Genomic DNA, 18,745 nt, shown 5'->3' on the forward strand with positions numbered 1-18,745 from the left:
AATGTTAAACTTTCCTTGGTATCAAGTACTTGCTTTCAGATTAGAGACGATTCTGTTTTGAAAAAGATAATGAGAATGCAGTGCACATGTTAATCTCAAAGGAGAAGTTTTATTTGTCAAAATGTTGTACTGATACTAACACAAGTGACAAGCAACATTAGGAGTCAGTTTTGACATGATTTCACAGTTTGTATGCTTTCAGAACGAACCCTGCTTCAATTAGGACTTTTGAGGGTTGTAACGTGGCCGGGTTCACGGTTTGAGAAACAAAGGATAAAGGCTCAAGTTCTACTTAACCCACCCCTTCTTCGTGATGTTCTCCAGTCCTACGTTCAGCTAGTTCGACACGAATATTCACCTTTCAGGAAGGATTATGATGGATGAGGATCCTTTGTAGCTTTGATGGAGGTGGCAGTCACCCTTTGGTGCTTTCGTTGATGGTTACAGCAACTTGTCCCTTGGAGGATTTTTCTTTTGCTTTGTCTTTTGCTTTCCCTAATTTTTGCCTGGACAAAAAGTTTCTTTTGATCTTGGTTTTCGTTGTCCAGCGGGATATGCCCTAATTTTTTCCTAAGTCATTTGCTTCAGAGCTTTTCTTTTCTTTTTGACTTAGCGGGCTATTGTTTCTTTCTTTTTTTATCATGATTCATAACTTTCTTTTCATTCTTTTTTGTCTCGTTCGGGAACAAGTTGAATGACTTTGGTGATTGACTTGATGAAAAGGTTGTGACTTCCTTCTTCTTAGTGAATGAGAGACTTCCATTGTGGATAGTGCTCTTCTTCTTTCGTTATGAGGGATGAAATATGGTTGATCCTCTGATGAATACCTGAAAGTTGAGTGCTCGGTCGCACTAGCTGAAGACTACCCTGCCCCTGGTTAAGATTGAGGGTTTTGTATTTTTTGAAAAGAAACTACTACTCCTTAGGCTCAAAGGGGTTGACGAGGGTTTCACTCCCTTATAACTCCGGTGTTTGGGAATTGACACAATGCTTGTACATCGTCAACAGGATTCTTGTTCCAAAAGCATACGATTAGTAGTTCATGTGATTTTGATTTTCATCATTCTCCTTTTTTTGGTTGCTTTAGTCAAATGAGTTGAATACCAATGAATATAATGACAAAAATGAAATGATTTGAGAAAAACATGTATATTGCATTATTTTTTATTTATTAAAACAGAATGAGTTTCTTACAATGAGAAGTACTTGATAACAACAAAAGTAATACAATTGAAAGTACATGAGAAATCTATACAATGACAAGCTTGGTCTTATTTGGATGCAAATGAAATGTTCTCTGACAAACATCAAGTCTTTAGGCTCCATTGGTAGAAGGTTCCCTCATGAGGAGGCATGGGGTTCTTTGATAGTAGCTTGATCTTGTTTATAATCCCCCATGATTCTTTGTTTGTTAGCTCTTATCAAATATCGATATCGAGGAATTGTCTTGTCTGATTTGATGGAGAGGAAGAAGGTAAGAGTCTTGGTAACCATGGATGCATATGCATGAATGAAAAATGTTAATGATGATGTAAGTGCAACATAAATCAGGATCAAGGATCAAGGCCTCTTGGATAATAGCTTCTCATGGTGGTTGAATCCTCCAAATTCAGAGGTTCGGCGTTGCTTTCTTGATAAATAGTATGTGCATAAGTCAAATGAGGTCGAATCCTCCAGATTCAGAGATTCGATGTTGATTCTGATAGATAATTGATGTAGAACTTCTGTATAAGTCAAATGAGGTCGAATCCTCCAGATTCAGAGGTTCTACGTTGATTCTGATAGATAACTGATGTAGAACTTCTGTATAAGTCAAATGTCCCAGGATCAAAGGTTCGACGCCTTTTTAAATACCAGGAGAACCAATAGTCACCAACAGAACATGTACCTACACCTGTATAAAATATCATTCCCTCCCCACTCACAGGTGTAGTCTAGGTCAGGGTAGGTCAAAAAGGCCAACAGAGGGTTGAAAGTAGGCGCAATCATACGATACTGCCTCGTTCAACCAAGCTCTGCCCGTGGATACATGATCGGAGCAATCAGACATACATCTTCTGTCCGTCATGGCCACTCTAATCCTAGCTCCTAAGGTATCACTCATAGCCTGGGTATTGGGCCTTTTACCTCATAGAACATCCCACCCAACCTGCAAACAGAGAAAGTATGTGGTCTCCACGGGGACCCATAATATAGTCCAGATGCATGCGGAAAGTAAATATGATATGCAAACAGAAATAAACATGATATGTAAACATATATACACAGGATGTAAGCATATAAACAAACAAAGAAAAACACCCAAAGAAAAGAAACAAACAAAGGCTAGGATCGACTCGCTAAGAATGGACCAACACAGGTCTATCACATTCCCCAGCAGAGTCGCCAGCTGTCGCACGCTCGCGAAAATCAGACAGAGTCGCCACCAATATATTTATCCCATCGAGGGAAAGGAATATCAGAAAACCTAAGATGAATAAGAACGAGGTCTTTCGACCAGAGATAGGGTACGGGAGTCGGTTACGCAAGGGGAAGGTACTAGCACCCCTCACGCCCATCGTATTGGATGGTATCCACCTTTGTTTGTTGCTATCTAAAGGGTGTGTGCTATAAATCTAAAGCTTAATGCTAAGGGAATGCATGCTAAAGAAAGAAAAGGAAACACGGGGAAAATAAGGTTTATAAATAGTTGTGCTCGCTTAGGCCCCGCGACATAATGCCTAAGTATCCTTTTCAGGAATCAGAGCGTCGTAGTTCGGCTCACATGTTTTTGTATGTTTTTGTGTTTTTCAGTGGACGGAGTTACATTCGCACTCCGCTGCTCGACCTCTGGAGTCTTAAGCTGGGAATGGAGCGGAAATAACGTGTCCGATTAATGGGAAAGAATGCCCTGAAGGCAAGGGAGAGAAGAGAGAAGATTGGTTTGTATTTTTTAGGGTAATTCCATGATGAACAAAATCCAATACAAGGCTTCGCACCACTTCATCACTTTGTTTAGGTCTGAGCCTTTATTAAGTGTTTTAGATGTTTTTGGTTGGTGATTTTTAAGGGGAATTAATCTGCGAGTTGAATCACATAAGAGTGTATGATGGTAGAGAAACAGATTAGGGAATAAATCCCACTCATTTCTCTACATAGTGATCGAGAAACAGATTAGGGAATAAATCCCACTCATTTCTCTCCTACTAAGTGTTTGAGAAACAGATTAGGGAATAAATCTCACTCATTTCTCTCCCACTTTTAGTGAAATGTGATTCGCCTCTTCCTTTATTAAATGTTTTAAAGTTGAAAAGAAAAAGGAAAGGAAAACTAGCCTAAAATGAAGTAACTAGCCTAAGTGTTTAAAAGGGAATTTCTAGATATTAATGTTATCATGGTTTCTACCTAAAGTTAGGAATCAAAGAGACATGAAAATAAAGTCACAATTATAAGCAAAGATTTGAGAATGATACAATGGTACAAAGTGACACACAAGCATGAAGTAACAAGTCAAAATATAGTACAAAAATGAAGTAAAATACATTTATTTTTTATATTGTTTTTTATGAAGGAAATTGAATTCTAATTAACCAAAAAAAGAATTAAAAGAGTTAGCCTAAAACTAATATTTTTATGATCATTTTCTATGTCTAAGATTTTGTCAAAGTCTAAAAAACATAGGAGAAAAATCTAAGTAAAAAACCTAAATTCTACTAATTTTTTAATGTGAATCAGGGGGGTGTTAATAACTTCATTGGGCCAATTACCAGCGCACCCCCACTAGGCACGTTATATCACTTTTTGGCACATTAGAAACTGAACAAAAACAATAACTCTTCTGGGCCTCCTTGTTTGGGCCATGCGCCATTGCTAATCACACCAATAATTGTAATTAACACCCCCCTGATTCACATTAAAAAATTACTAGAATTTAGGCTTTTTACTTAGATTTTTCTCCTATGTTTTTTAGACTTTGACATATTCTTAGACATAGAAAATGATCATAAAAATATTAGTTTTAGGCTAACTCTTTTAATTCTTTTTTGATTAATTAGAATTCAATTTCCTTCATAAAAAACAATATAAAAAATAATAGTATTTTACTTCATTTTTGTACTATATTTTGACTTGTTACTTCATGCTTGTGTGTAACTTTGTACCATTGTATCATTCTCAAATCTTTGCTTATAATTGTGACTTTATTATCATGTCTCTTTGATTCCTAACTTTAGGTAGAAACCATGATAACATTAGGATCTAGAAATTCCCTTTTAAAAACTTAGGCTAGTTACTTCATTTTAGGCTAGTTTTCCTTTCCTTTTTCTTTTCAACTTTAAAACATTTAATAAAGGAAGAGGCGAATCACATTTCACTAAAAGTGGGAGAGAAATGAGTGGGATTTATTCCCTAATCTGTTTCTAAAACACTTAGTGGGAGAGAAATGAGGGGGATTTATTCCCTAATCTGTTTCTCGATCACTATGTAGAGAAATGAGTGGGATTTATTCCCTAATCTGTTTGTCTACCATCATACACTCTTATGTGATTCAACTCGCAGATTAATTCCCCTTAAAAATCACCAATCAAAAAAATCTAAAACACTTAATAAAGGCTCAGACCTAAACAAAGTGATGAAGTGGTGCGAAGCCTTGTATTGGGTTTTGTTCATCATGGAATTACCCTAAAAAATACAAACCAATCTTCTCTCTTCTCTCCCTTGCCTTCAGGGCATTCTTTCCCATTAATCGGACACGTTATTTCCGCTCCATTCCCAGCTTAAGACTCCAGAGGTCGAGCAGCGGAGTGCGAATGTAACTCCGTCCACTAAAAAACACAAAAACAAACAAAAACATGTGAGCCGAACTACGACGCTCTGATTCCTGAAAAGGATACGTAGGCATTAGGTCGCGGGGCCTAAGCGAGCACAACTATTTATAAACCTTATTTTCCTCGTGTTTCCTTTTGTTTCTTTAGCATGCATTCCCTTAGCATTAAGCTTTAGATTTATAGCACACACCCTTTAGATAGCAACAAACAAAGGTGGATACCATCGAATACGATGGGCGTGAGGGGTGCTAGTACCTTCCCCTTGCATAACCGACTCCCGTACCCTATCTCTGGTCGAAAGACCTCGTTCTTACTCATCTTAGGTTTTCTGATATTCCTTTCCCTCGATGGGATAAATATATTGGTGGCGACTCTGTCTGATTTTCGTGAGCGTGCGACAATGACTTAGATACAAAATAGAAGTAGAAGTTGAGTTTGATGATAGCTCTTATTTACCCATCATTTAAAGATGTTATCCGAATCATTAATATGACCACTACAGAATTGAGACAAGTCATGAAGACGGTTAGTATCTTTTTTTTAAGCAAAGAAAAAAATATAAAATCAAAAGAAGAACAACATGCTGAGAAGACATAAAACTTACCCAGCAACTACAAGATCAACCCAAAAAAAAGGGTAATACATCAAATAAAACAAAAGTGATCAAATATACTGGACAAAAGTTCAGTTGATGAAACCATATACTTAAAGACGATATACACCAAACACAAACCACTGAACCCAATGCGGGGAACAAAACTAGATTGCAAAAGAAATATGTGTATAAGTCTCAAAGCATCATAGAAAACCATAGACAAGCAAACTCATCTCTTGAAGAACAACAAGCTGGTATATGAATCAACAGCCAACACGACCGGATTCACAAACCAACAACCTCTAGAAAAAAATCCAGCAAGCAAAACGACTCTTTCGAGTCCAACAATCCAACATCAAATTGAATGATAAAGATATGAAATAAATCTCACATCAATCCCGAAGACTAATGAGGATAATAAGTTAGTGTCGACGTAGAGAGGAAAACCTAAAATTTTGGAACCTGCAGATATTAACAGATCTGAAGCCAACCAGAGAATCAAAATCTCAAGATACCAACTCAGCACCAAAAACACAAACCTATAAAAGGTCGAAGCAGCCACCAAAGTGAACACAACACTGGATCTAAAACAATCGGAAGCTGATCTGCTTGAAGTGAATGTCACCAGAACCAAACTGAAACAGAAAAGAATAAAAACCAGTCAATCCAAACAGGACGAAGGGTGGAACGAGAGACAACCTTAGAGGGCCAACCATCGCTGGAAAACATCGAAGAAATGCCGGAGAAACCACATTGAACAGCCCAAGGTAAAATGGAGGTGCAGAGGAGAGACCTCATCACACCACCAAGCAGTGTAGCTACATGATTGAGACAAAAAGTTTGGATTTTAGGGAGAAAATGGCGGTGGGCGACGGAGAGTTTTTTTTTATGAAAAGAGAGAAGAGAGCGTTTTTGATGAATTTAGATTTAGAAATTCCAATCGTAATAAGGTAACTGTAGAATGTTGGTTAGTATCTCAAAATGACATTAAATAGTTCTTCCTTTATTCTTTTCAACTCTGCAACTCTCTAATGTACTATTTTCAAGATAAGCGCATTGCAAATGGTTTCATACTTGTTACTTTTGTTGATGTACAATAATTTCAGATTATGGAGGAAGCTAATATGCGTCCTGAATGGTTGCCTTATGGCTGGAATATTGATTTGTTTCAACTTTGTCTGTTTATGTTGGATTTTATTTATATCAGCATTAGATGATTTTGGCTAAATGTGTATTTATTCAATATCACATGAATATAGAAGCTTGACATGATTTGTTGGTTCTAAACATGTACATTGTTGGAAAGAATTATGACATTCATGAATGGGAATTTGGTAAGTAATATTCATGACACTATCATTTATGGTGCCTTATAAGATATGATTATTGAATAAAATTTTAACTAAAAATATAATTTTCATACTACTAATATCTTTTGATTTTATATATTCAATTAGGTCAAACTTCTTTACTTCGTATTTTCCGTATCATTTAAAAAATACTACACCATAAATAATGCATTTGGGCGACAACACGAGTCTCTAACTAGTTGGTTGGTTGATATAATGGTTTTAAAAAATTGAAGAAGAAGGTAAGAGAATAGCTTTTATCTTATTTAGGAAAAGAGATAAGGAAAGATATATATACAAAGATAGTCAAAGCTGCTAGAGTTAGAAAACTAACTAACTAACTGTAACACACTATTTTATATCCCTAACTAACAGTATTAGTTATTAGTACCCCACAAGCTGAATTGGAGTAGATGTTCAACAAGTTCAGCTTGGTCATAAAGGAATGAAATGGCTTTGGATGAAAAGACTTTGTAAAAAAATCTGCCAGCTGGTTGGGAGATGATACAGGAAGCAGCTTCAGTAGGCCAGCCAAGAATTTTTCACAACCTATATGGCAGTCAATGTCTAGGTGTTTCGTCCCCTCATGAAAGACAGGATTGGTAGCAATATGGAGTGCACTCTGACTATCAAAAAATAGAAAGGGAATCTTATTGCATTCAACATGGAAATCTCTGAGAAAATAAAGAATCCACTAAAGTTCACAAGTTGCTGCAGCTAGAGCGTGATATTCTGCTTCAGATGAAGAACATGAGACTGTATTTTGTTTCTTGGTATGCCGTGAAATAAGAGAGTTTCCAATATAAAAACATGAGCCAGAAACAGATCTACGAGTATCAGTATATATAGCCCAGTTTGCATCAGAGAAACCAGTAATTTAAAGGGGTGAGTTGCAAGGAAAGAACAATCCTTGGCCTGGACAATTTTTCAGATAACTTAACACTCGACAGGAAGCATGGTAATATGTCATGGAAGGGTTTGAAAGAAACAGACTGAGCTGTTAGGTGATGAATGTAATGTCGGGTCTGGTAATATTAAGGTATATTAATCTCCCAACAAGCCTTCGATAAGATGAAACATCGTCATAGGAAGGACTGTTATCATTACACAGTTTGATAGAGGGATCAGAAGGTGTATTGTCTGGCTTGGATCCTAGGAATCCTGAATCATTGAGAAGATTAAGGCAGTATTTTCGTTGACAAATCGAGTTGCCTTGACTTGAATGTGCAAATTCCAGTCCTAGGAAGTATTTGTGGGTGCCAATATCCTTTATCTAGAAAGCTTGATGCAAAATATTTTTCATGAATTGAAATTCATGCATAGAATCCCCGGCTAATATTACATCATCAACATAAACGAGAAGGATTGTAAATGATGATGATGTTTTCTTGACAAACAATGAGTGATCCGATGGTGCTTGTGTGTAACCATGATGAAGAAGAAGGAAAGTTAAATTTTCTAACCAATGGCGGCTCGCTAGTTTTAAGCCATAGAGGGATTTGATCAACTTACACACTTGGTTTGGCTTGGAAGTTTTGACACTAGGAGGAATAATCGTATAAACATATTCATGAAGATCTCCATGCAGGAATGCATTGTTCACGTTTAGTTGATGAAGATTCTAGTTGTGAATGGAAGCCAAATCTAACACAAGTTGAACATTGGTGAGTTTGGTAACTGGTGACAAAGTATCAGAGTAATCTAGACCTTCAATATGATTGTACCCTTTATCAACAAGGCGTGCTTTGAATCGTTCAATGTTGCCATCAGACCTGTGTTTGATTTTATAAACCCAACGACAACCAATTGGTTTCACACTGGGAGGAAGATCAACAATTTGCCATGTACCGGTTTTTTCAAGAGCATCAAACTCAAGCTTCATGGCTTGGTTCCAACATTCAAAATTGCATGCCTATTTATAGGTTTTTGGTTCTTGGTTAGTAGAAATAGAAAAAGTAAAACGAAAATGTGAAGGAGATAGATTGGAATATGACAGAAAATTAGAAATGGAGTAAGGTGTACCTGAAGATGATTGTATTTGTGAATCATTGAAGGTGGCACAAACATAATCTTTGAGATGATGTGGTGGATGTCTTGCTCTTGAAGAAACTCGTGTGGGATGAGTTAGGTGTGTCAGAATGAGAAATAGAGGGATCAAGAGCAAGGGAGATGGAAACTTGTTGGTCAGATGTAGGAGATGTAGGGACATATTCAGATGTAGGAGATGTAGGTACAAATTCATCATTAAGGATGGATGTAGGAGAATCATGGAACTGAGAAGAATCATGAAGCTGAGATGAGGCAGAAATGGATTTAATTGTTATAAAGCTGAAATATTCCCAGTCCTTTGTGGAAGATTGAGAATTACTAGTATAGGGTAAAATATGGTCATGATGAGTAACATTTCTAGAGATAAAAATGGTATGTGTTTGAAGGTCAAGCAAAATAGAACCTTTGTAACCAACAACATAACCAAGAAACACAGCTTTTCTGGCTAGAGTATCAAGTTTGGTTCTATGGTTGGATAATGTAGAGGCATAACAAAGAGAGCCAAAAACTTTTACTTTACTTATATCAGGTGGTGATTTATGAAGGAAATGATAAGAGGATTAATTATTAAGTAAAGGAGTGTAAACTCTATTTATAATGAAAGCTCCATAATTGACAGCATAGGACCAAAAGGATTTTAGGAGATTGGATTGAAAAAGAAAAGCTGTGCCTACATTTAGAAGATGTTGATGTTTTCTCTCAACCCTTGCATTTTGTTGGGGAGACTCTACATAGGATCTTTGATGTATTATGCCTTTTGAAGCATAGAATTAAGGGATAAGGAATTTTGGCTCATTATCTATCTTATAAATTTGGGACAAGTGTTATGTTGATTTTCTATAAAGGTTATAAACTGTATGATATGATTAGATACTTCTGCTTTTGACTTGAGTAAGATAATCCAAACAAATCTACTAAAATCAAATAAATATCTATGATTATGTATAAAACTAATTGAAACAGGACCCCATATATCAAAATGAAGTAGCTCAAATGGCTGAGTAGCCTTAGAATGACTGATACTGTATGGAATTTTCTTGTGCTTAGCAAAATGACAAACATCACAAACTGCTTTATTGTCATTGAAAATAACAGGATACATTTGATTCATTTTAGACAATTTGTCATGAGATAAATGACCAAATCGAAAATGCCAAATGGCTTGTTTAGGTATCACTTTACAATTGTTCATAGAAACGGGAGGAACAATGGATATGGATAGAGAAATACTGGAATCGGTGTGTGGTGAGGATGTAACTCTTCCAGCAAGACAATCATCATCATTGATAAGTCTATACAATCCTTCAAATTGTCTAGCCAAACCAATCATCTTCTTGACTTTCACACCGTGTATAAGACAATCATTATGGGAAAATTGGCATATGCAGTGTAGAGATTTACATAGTTTAGAAACAGATAAAAGATTTAAGGAAAAATCAAGAGTATATAACACATTAGTGAGATAAAAATTGGGAGAAAAGTTGATTGTTCCGGCATGTTTGGCAACAACTATAGAACCATTAGGCAAACAAACATTCACAGGTTGAATTTCATGGTAAGAACTAAACCAATGCAAAGAAGAACATACATGGTCGTTAGCTCTTGAATCAGGAAGCTAGAAATCCGATTTAATGTGGCTAGAGCAATTATTGTGGATATGAAGTATTTACTTGAAGTAATATTAGGTATATGGTTATGGTGAGTAGAAATTTGATTGGTATTAGAGATGGTGTTTTAAGTAAGTGGCAGCAAATTTGTTTGTTGAAATAAGCCAATCAATTGAGCAAAATTGCTCTTGAGTTATGTTGGCACCAGGACTAACAGTAGAAGTTTCCTCACCATTATGAACCATAGATTGTATATCACCAATAGCAGCACTAGATGCATTGATGAACGCAATCTTGTTCTTAGCTCCTAGGGCACGTTCCATAGATCTAGACCAAGAAATGTAGTTAGATCCATTGAGTTGAGGTGTGATATTAACAGAATGTGGTCCTTCACTTGGATGAACATAATAGACCGAATCAACATCACCATTGGTAATGCGATTAGCAGTGGGGTCAACACGCGGAGGCATCGTGAATCAATGAAGAACAGGAAGAAGAATTTGCAGAAAAGATGCAGAAAGAAGAGCAACAGATTCAATGAAGTAAGTGCGGAAGAGTAAAAGAATGGATCGAAGACGATGATACCATATTACATGGGCGGTTCTAGCATACGGCCAGCTTGGGCAATTGCCCGGGCTCGGTCCGGTCCAATATTTTTTAATGTTCATATTTGAAAATAAAAAAATAAAATTAAGGGTTAGATATGTTTTTTTTCCTTATAAATAAAGGGAAATGCTAATCAGTGTTCTTAGGGTATTTTTTAAGTGATTAAAGTGAATAAAGTGATAAGTTTTTATTAAAATATGTGTATTTAATGTATTGAAAATGTATTGAAAATGTATTGAAAATTGAAATGTTAACTTTTATAAAGAATATTTTTCTATTTAGTATGCTTAAAAAGTGCCCTGAGGACACTCGTTAGCAAGACCCATAAATAAATTAACATTCAATTTTAGTACTTAAAAGAATTTTCTACCATGAATGATCCTTTTAAAGTTTTTTTAATTTTTTTTCCTATCTCTTTAAAGATTTTATGCATGGAATTTTAGTCCATATTATTTTCTAAAATTTTTAAAACACTTTAATTACTCTTTCCTTTTTAAATAATTCTTTTTATACATGTTTAAAATAGTGTAAAATATTTATTTACCAAACTTTAGAATTTTTTAAAATGAGAAGAATTAAATATGAATTTTTCAAATTTTAAAAGACAATGATAAAAATAATTAAAATTTCGACTTAAAAATTAAATTTTGAGTTTATTTTAAGGATTTTTTTAAAACGTTCTAAACTTGTCTGTAAAATAATCATTCAAAAATACACATTAGTTTAACAGTAAGGACTAAAACTACATGCATAATAATTTTGTAGGAACCAAAATATGTAATTTGCTTTTATAGGGACAAAAATAATATTTGATATTTTATATCGACCAAAAACTTATTTAGCCCTAAAATTAAAAAAAATCTTTTTCAAATTGAAATTAGTTTACAAATTTATTGACTAAGCTTTGATATTGTCGGTGTCGACTATATTCGTTAAAAGAATTTTTTCGGCAATGAAGATTATCCAGTCTAAATTGCACAATAAAATCCACGATATGTGGTTCAATGACTTGATAGTATGTTACACCGAGTCTCGTGATTTTATTTTACATGCTATTGTAAGGTTATATTTCATCTCTTTTACTTTTATTACACTTTTGTTGACAAAATGACGCTTTTTTATTTTGATTGATAATTATTTATATATTATATACAATGTGAATTTGTGGTCTTTAAAATTTTGCCCGGGCTTTATAGTTTTGCTGGCTCCGCCACTGCCATATTATACATTAAGCCATTGATGCATATGAAGAACAAAAAGAACGATTAGAGAAAATTGAAGAAGATAAGAGAATAGCTTTTATCTTATTTAGAAAAAGAGATAAGGAAAGGTATATATATAAAGATAGTCAAAACTGCTAGAGTTAGAAAAGTAACTAACTGGAACAAACTATTTTATATCCCTAACTAACTGTATTAAGTAAAAGCACTTTTTCAATTGATCACGTGGTTTGGCTTGCTACTTATAGAATCTTTTTCATCATATTTAAATTAATGAAGAAATTTCTATTTTCAAATCAACATATATTCACAATTGTTGTAGTATATTTATAGTTTTGTAGTGACGTTTTACTTTTCTATATCTCTTTTAAAACTGAACAAGATATTTTAAGTGTAATATATATTAGCATAAATATATAATTATAGGCTTAGAGGCAAGATAGAAATTATATTTCATCTTAAGTAATAAAAATATTAACCATCATCTTAGAGTACAAATCCATAGCTACTAGATTCTTGAAGTAATGTTGACTTAAGAATGACTAAAAACATTTACAAAATCCTCTGAGAACATTAATAACTGATGAAAATAAAGAGCAAATTAACACAGGCAGATGCATAAACTAGTCTGATCATGAAACCTCACGTGTGCATGGTTACTATCATATAATCTTCACGTGTGCATGATGGTAGTTAGTTAGTTAGATTGAGTGACGTGGCATTAGCTAACTATATATGTATCATACTGTGTAACCGTTTTCAGTTAGAGAAAATAATGAAGATCACTCTTTCTTCTCCATCTTTATCAATTTTCGTTCATTGTTTTTCCTCCATTGATGGAGTTCTTAGATTGCTTTGATGGTATCAGAGCAGGTTGATCCTGCTCTGTTTCCGCTGCGTTAACGAGTTCTAGATTTGATTGATTGGTGATTGATGACGATCGCAAATTCTTGATCGTTCGTTTTTCGTTTCGTTTCTTCTTGATTCGCGTCTTTCTTGTTTTCTTTCTCTTCTGCATTTTGTTTCGTTGTTAATCTTTCTGCATATAGCTATGGCGAGAAACACTAACAACAGCAACAATGGAAATCAAGTGGATCAACTCGATCCCTACTATGTTCATCCATCGGAGAATTCATCTACAGTTTGTGTTACACCAGCTCTATCTGGTGATAACTATCACGCGTGGTCAATGAAGATGAGGAGAGCGTTGGCTATGAAGAACAAATTCAAGTTTGTTGATGGTTCCATACCAGTACCTAATGAAGGTGATCTCAATTATGCAGCATGGCAGAGATGTAACAATTTGGTACACACGTGGATCATTAATTCAACTGCGCCTTCAATAGCTCAGAGTGTTGTGTTCATTGATAATGCTATTGACATGTGGAATGATCTTAAGGATCGGTTCATGAGAGGAGATCGCATTAGAGTTGCACAATTGCATCAAGAAATCTCCAATCTCAAACAAGGTAACAAGAAGATTACAGATTATTTCACTGAATTGAGAGGATTATGGGAAGAATTAGACCAATATAGGCCTGTTCCAAATTGTACTTGTCGTATTCCATGCACATGCTTAACTATGAGAAATGTTAAGAATTTCAAATCTGAGGACAGGATAATTCAATTTCTGATTGGATTGAATGAGGAGTATCAAGGTGTACATCGCAAGTATTGCTGATGGATCCTATGCCCCCTATAAACAGAGTTTTCTCTTTGGTGATGCAACAAGAGAGGAAGCTGCAGTATGGAGCAAGTGTGTTAGGCACGAGTGTGACTGATGAGAATGCAGGGTTAGTGAATGCCGTAGAAGGACAAAAGCAATATGGAAGAGGAAGAGGAAATGGTAACCAATACCAAGGAAGAGGAAGAGGAAATATCAAGGTTTGTACCTATTGTGGCAAAACTGGCCACATTGTTGATGGATGCTACAAGAAGCATGGTTATCCTCCAAACAATGGTAGAGGAAACTCTTATGTGAATCAAGTTGAAAGTGAAGAAGCAGAGACAAAGTCATCTGTTGGATCTACTAGTGAGAGTGGAAGTATGACTCTAACCAAGGAGCAGTATCAATCCTTAATGACTTTGCTGGAGAAGAGTACAGGTTCTATCAATTTGACCAAAGGAGGAGGTAATTCTTCTATAACCTGTTTTAGTAGCCATGATAAAAATGATTGGTTACTCGATACTGGAGCTACTCATCACATTTGTTTTTCCATAGATTGGTTTGATACATATACTGAGATAAGTCCTATCACTGTTAACTTACCAAATGGGAATTCTATTATAGCTTCAGTTTCAGGCAATGTGAAACTTTCAGAATTGCTTACTATTCAAAATGTGCTTTATTTGCCACAATTTGAAGTCAATCTAATATCTGTGTCAAAGCTTTGTAGAGAGCAGGATTGTAATCTTGTTTTTAGTACTGATGGCTGTATGATACAGGGAAAGAAGGATTTGAAGAGGATTGGTTTGGCTAAAGAGCTCAATGGACTATATCACTTGGATGCAAGAAGGACCAATGATGTAGGTCTTGTTTCTAGTGTGTTTGTAAATAAGAAAGTTGTAAATGAAACAAAGGTGCCACCTAGTGTATTGTGGCATCTTAGACTAGGACATCTCTCTTTTGATAGAATGAGTTGTATGAGTAAAATGTACAGTTACATTCCTAGTGGTATTCATGGTGCATGTGATGTTTGTCAGCAAGCAAGACAGAAAATTCTGCCATTTCCCATCAGTAATCATAATGCAAATAAAGTTTTTGAACTTGTGCATTTAGATATTTTGGGACCCTTTAATACTCCTTCTGTTCATGGTTATAGATATTTCTTAACTATTCTTGATGACTGTAGTAGGCATGTGTGGGTGGTAATGCTTAAAACTAAGTCTGAAGCATCACATAAAATCAAAGATTTTATTAACATGGTAGAGACACAGCATGAGTCCACAGTTAAGATTGTCAGGAGTGACAATGGTGTTGAGTTGGCCATGCCCGTGTATTATGCTTCTAAGGGAATAATTCATCAAAAGAGTTGTGTGTACACTCCACAACAAAATGGTAGAGTTGAAAGACGACACCAACACATTCTAAATATCAGCCGTGCACTCATGTTTCAATCTGGATTGGCAAAAGAATACTGGTCCTACGCGGTTCTTCATGCAGTTTTTCTTATGAATAGAATTCCAACAAAGATCCTGAATAATAGGTCGTCTTATGAGGTGTTATATGGCTCTGCCCCAGACCTCAGTTCTTTAAAGGTGTTTGGTTGCCTGGGTTATGCCTCGACTTTACCAAATAATCGACACAAATTTGATGCAAGAGCACGCAAGTGTGCTTTCTTGGGTTACAAGCCAGGTATGAAAGGTTTTATACTTGTGGATGTTATTGATCATGACATTCTTGTGTCTCGCAATGTGAAGTTCTATGACCTTGAATTTCCATTCAAAACTCTTGGTAATGATGATGTTCCAACAGATATTTACCTTGACCAGGATGGTATTGATTGTCCTGAGCATAATTCTTCCCACTCTACTACTTATTCTGACCAAGGGCAAACTTATTCACCATCAGTTTGTGACTTGGCCATTCCTCATAGTAATGATGTCTCTCCTATAGTGGAATCTGCTCCGGTTCCACTTCTTTCCAGCATTGAACCTCAAAATACCTCTCCTATTTCTTCTTCATCTGAATTGTCATTCACATCAGATGATATAGCCACTCTTTCTAAACCTTCATCACCACCATCCACCAATACTTCTTCCCACCTTGCATCCAGAAAATCCCTTCGAGTTGCAAAGCCTCCTAGTCATCTTAAAGACTATGTTTGCAACTCCTATACTTCTCCATCATGCTCTTATCCTCTCACTGATTCTATCTCCTATTCTGGAATTTCTCCTAAGCATAAGGCATACATCATGGCATTAGCTTCTGAAGTTGAACCTTCAAATTTTCTCAATGCTTCTAAGGATCCTCGCTGGGTTGCAGCTATGGACAAAGAAATTGAAGCCCTGAACAGCAATAACACATGGGAGTTTGTGGATCTGCCACCTAATGCTATTCCCATTGGAAACAAGTGGGTTTTCAAAATTAAGAGGCATGCAGATGGTTCTATTGAACGGTTTAAGGCGCGTCTTGTGGCTCAAGGTTTTAATCAGACTGAAGGGTTAGATTATTTCGAAACCTTCTCTCCTGTAGCCAAACTTTCAACTGTTCGTGTGCTCCTAGCCTTAGCTGCCATTCACGGGTGGCATTTACATCAACTAGACGTAAATAACGCCTTCCTACATGGTGACCTACATGAGGCAGTCTACATGAAAGTGCCCAATGGTGTGTCTTCTCCAAAACCTGGCCAGGTGTGTAGACTAATCAAGTCGTTATATGGCTTAAAGCAAGCTAGCCGGCAATGGTTTGAAAAGTTAACAACGTTTCTTCATGCTCAAGGTTTTGTTCATGCCCATGCAGATCACACGTTATTTACTAAATCCTCTCCTACTTCATTTACAGCTCTCCTCGTGTACGTTGATGACATAATCTTGGCAGGCACTTCCCTCACAGTTTTTGAAGAATTAAAAGCTGCGTTGGACCACACATTTCACATCAAGGACTTAGGTCAACTGAAGTTTTTTCTTGGGCTCGAGGTTGCACGTTCATCCAAGGGCATTACTCTTTGCCAAAGAAAATATTGTTTGGAGTTACTCCATGATTCAGGTCTTAGTGGCTGCAAGCCTGCTTCAACTCCTTTAGATGCCTCCACTCGTCTTCATCAAGACAACAGTTCTGCCTTCACGGACATCACTGCTTATAGACGTTTGGTTGGAAGATTGCTCTATCTCACTACAACCAGACCTGATATTGCTTATGCCACTCAGCAATTGAGTCAGTTCATGAGTGCTCCTACTGAAGTTCACTACCGGGCTGCTCTACATGTGCTTCGTTATCTCAAAAGATCACCTGCACGTGGCATTTTCTTGCCCAAAGCTTCAAGTCTCCAAATTTTAGGATTTAGTGATGCTGATTGGGGAGGCTGCATTGACACACGACGCTCTATTACAGGTTATTGCTTCTTTATTGGTCAATCGCTCGTGTCTTGGAAGTCTAAGAAGCAAGCCACCGTTAGTTGTTCTTCTGCTGAGGCAGAATACCGTGCACTTGCTTCAGCAACTCGCGAACTCCAATGGCTATGTTTTCTCCTTCATGATTTGCACCAACATCCGTCTCGTTTGCCTGTTCTTTATTGTGACAATCAAAGTGCTTTACATATCTCTGCCAATCCCGTGTTCCACGAACGGACGAAACATCTTGACATTGATTGTCACTTGGTTAGGGAGAAACTGCAGGCTGGTCTTATGCGTTTACTCCCGGTTACTTCGCAACAACAAGCTGCAGATGTGTTCACAAAGTCCCTTGGCCCACGTCCTTTCTTTGATTGTATCTCCAAGCTTGGTTTGGTTGATATCTACCAGCCTCAAGCTTGTGGGGGGGTAATAACTGATGAAAATAAAGAGCAAATTAACACAGGCAGATGCATAAACTAGTCTGATCATGAAACCTCACGTGTGCATGGTTACTATCATATAATCTTCACGTGTGCATGATGGTAGTTAGTTAGTTAGATTGAGTGACGTGGCATTAGCTAACTATATATGTATCATACTGTGTAACCGTTTTCAGTTAGAGAAAATAATGAAGATCACTCTTTCTTCTCCATCTTTATCAATTTTCGTTCATTGTTTTTCCTCCATTGATGGAGTTCTTAGATTGCTTTGAAACATCACACTTAGGTATGGCTGGACGTCGACACATAATTCTGTAACAATCTGTATGCTGTAAGCATTTATGTCTAAATGCTGTCATGAGAAAAGGTAATGAAACAATGTAACTAAAATAGCATAAAAGTTTCAGAAATAAAAAAGAAAATTTGAAAAGGATAAAAATGGCTTACCTTCAACCTTTATTAAAACAAGAGGTAGGAATAGAAAGATAATTAAAAAACTATAAAACTTTATAATTATAGCCATATTTCCTCTCCACTTTATAATTTATAAGCTTAGCTACTAATTAAACGAATTTAAAAGTTTTTAGCACTTGTTTGAGATGAACCTTCCTAATATTATATTCATTTAAGAATGGTCTTTAAATATATCAATGTGTTATGCTTGTCCCTTTAGTATATTTAATAAGAAAGGCACGTAAAAAAAAATCTCTAATAGTAAAAAATGCATTACTAAATTTTCATCATTCAATTCTATAACCTTTCATGATAAGAAAAATAAAATCACAAAAGATTAATAGTATATTTTATATGTTTCTATATGCATCAAATAAGGGTTTAGGGTGTGATTAAGTGTATTATTAGATCAAAGTTAACGATTAAATATTGTCATTTTTGTTGTGCTGTGGCTGGCCTCTCATAACAGGTTGACAACTAAGGAGAGTATAATGAGATTTGGAATTCTTGATGAAAACAACTATGTTCTGTTCGGCCATTGAAACTATAAATTACCTATGTTAGTG

The 18,745-nt window shown here is 35.9% G+C and overlaps 1 long non-coding RNA gene across 1 annotated transcript; it reads right to left on the reverse strand.

Annotated features, from left to right (window-relative positions):
- Nucleotides 1-12,513: 12,513 nt before the first annotated feature.
- On the reverse strand, nt 12,514-18,267 carry LOC131630670 (uncharacterized). Its single transcript, XR_009292385.1, has 2 exons — nt 18,174-18,267; nt 12,514-18,078 (listed from the first exon to the last, which is right to left on the reverse strand). It is a non-coding gene; the product is annotated as an uncharacterized LOC131630670 (long non-coding RNA).
- Between the last annotated feature and the right edge of the window lie 478 nt (nt 18,268-18,745).

The sequence above is a fragment of the Vicia villosa genome, unplaced genomic scaffold (genome assembly GCF_029867415.1).
Source record: "Vicia villosa cultivar HV-30 ecotype Madison, WI unplaced genomic scaffold, Vvil1.0 ctg.000715F_1_1, whole genome shotgun sequence".
Lineage (NCBI taxonomy): Eukaryota > Viridiplantae > Streptophyta > Magnoliopsida > Fabales > Fabaceae > Vicia > Vicia villosa.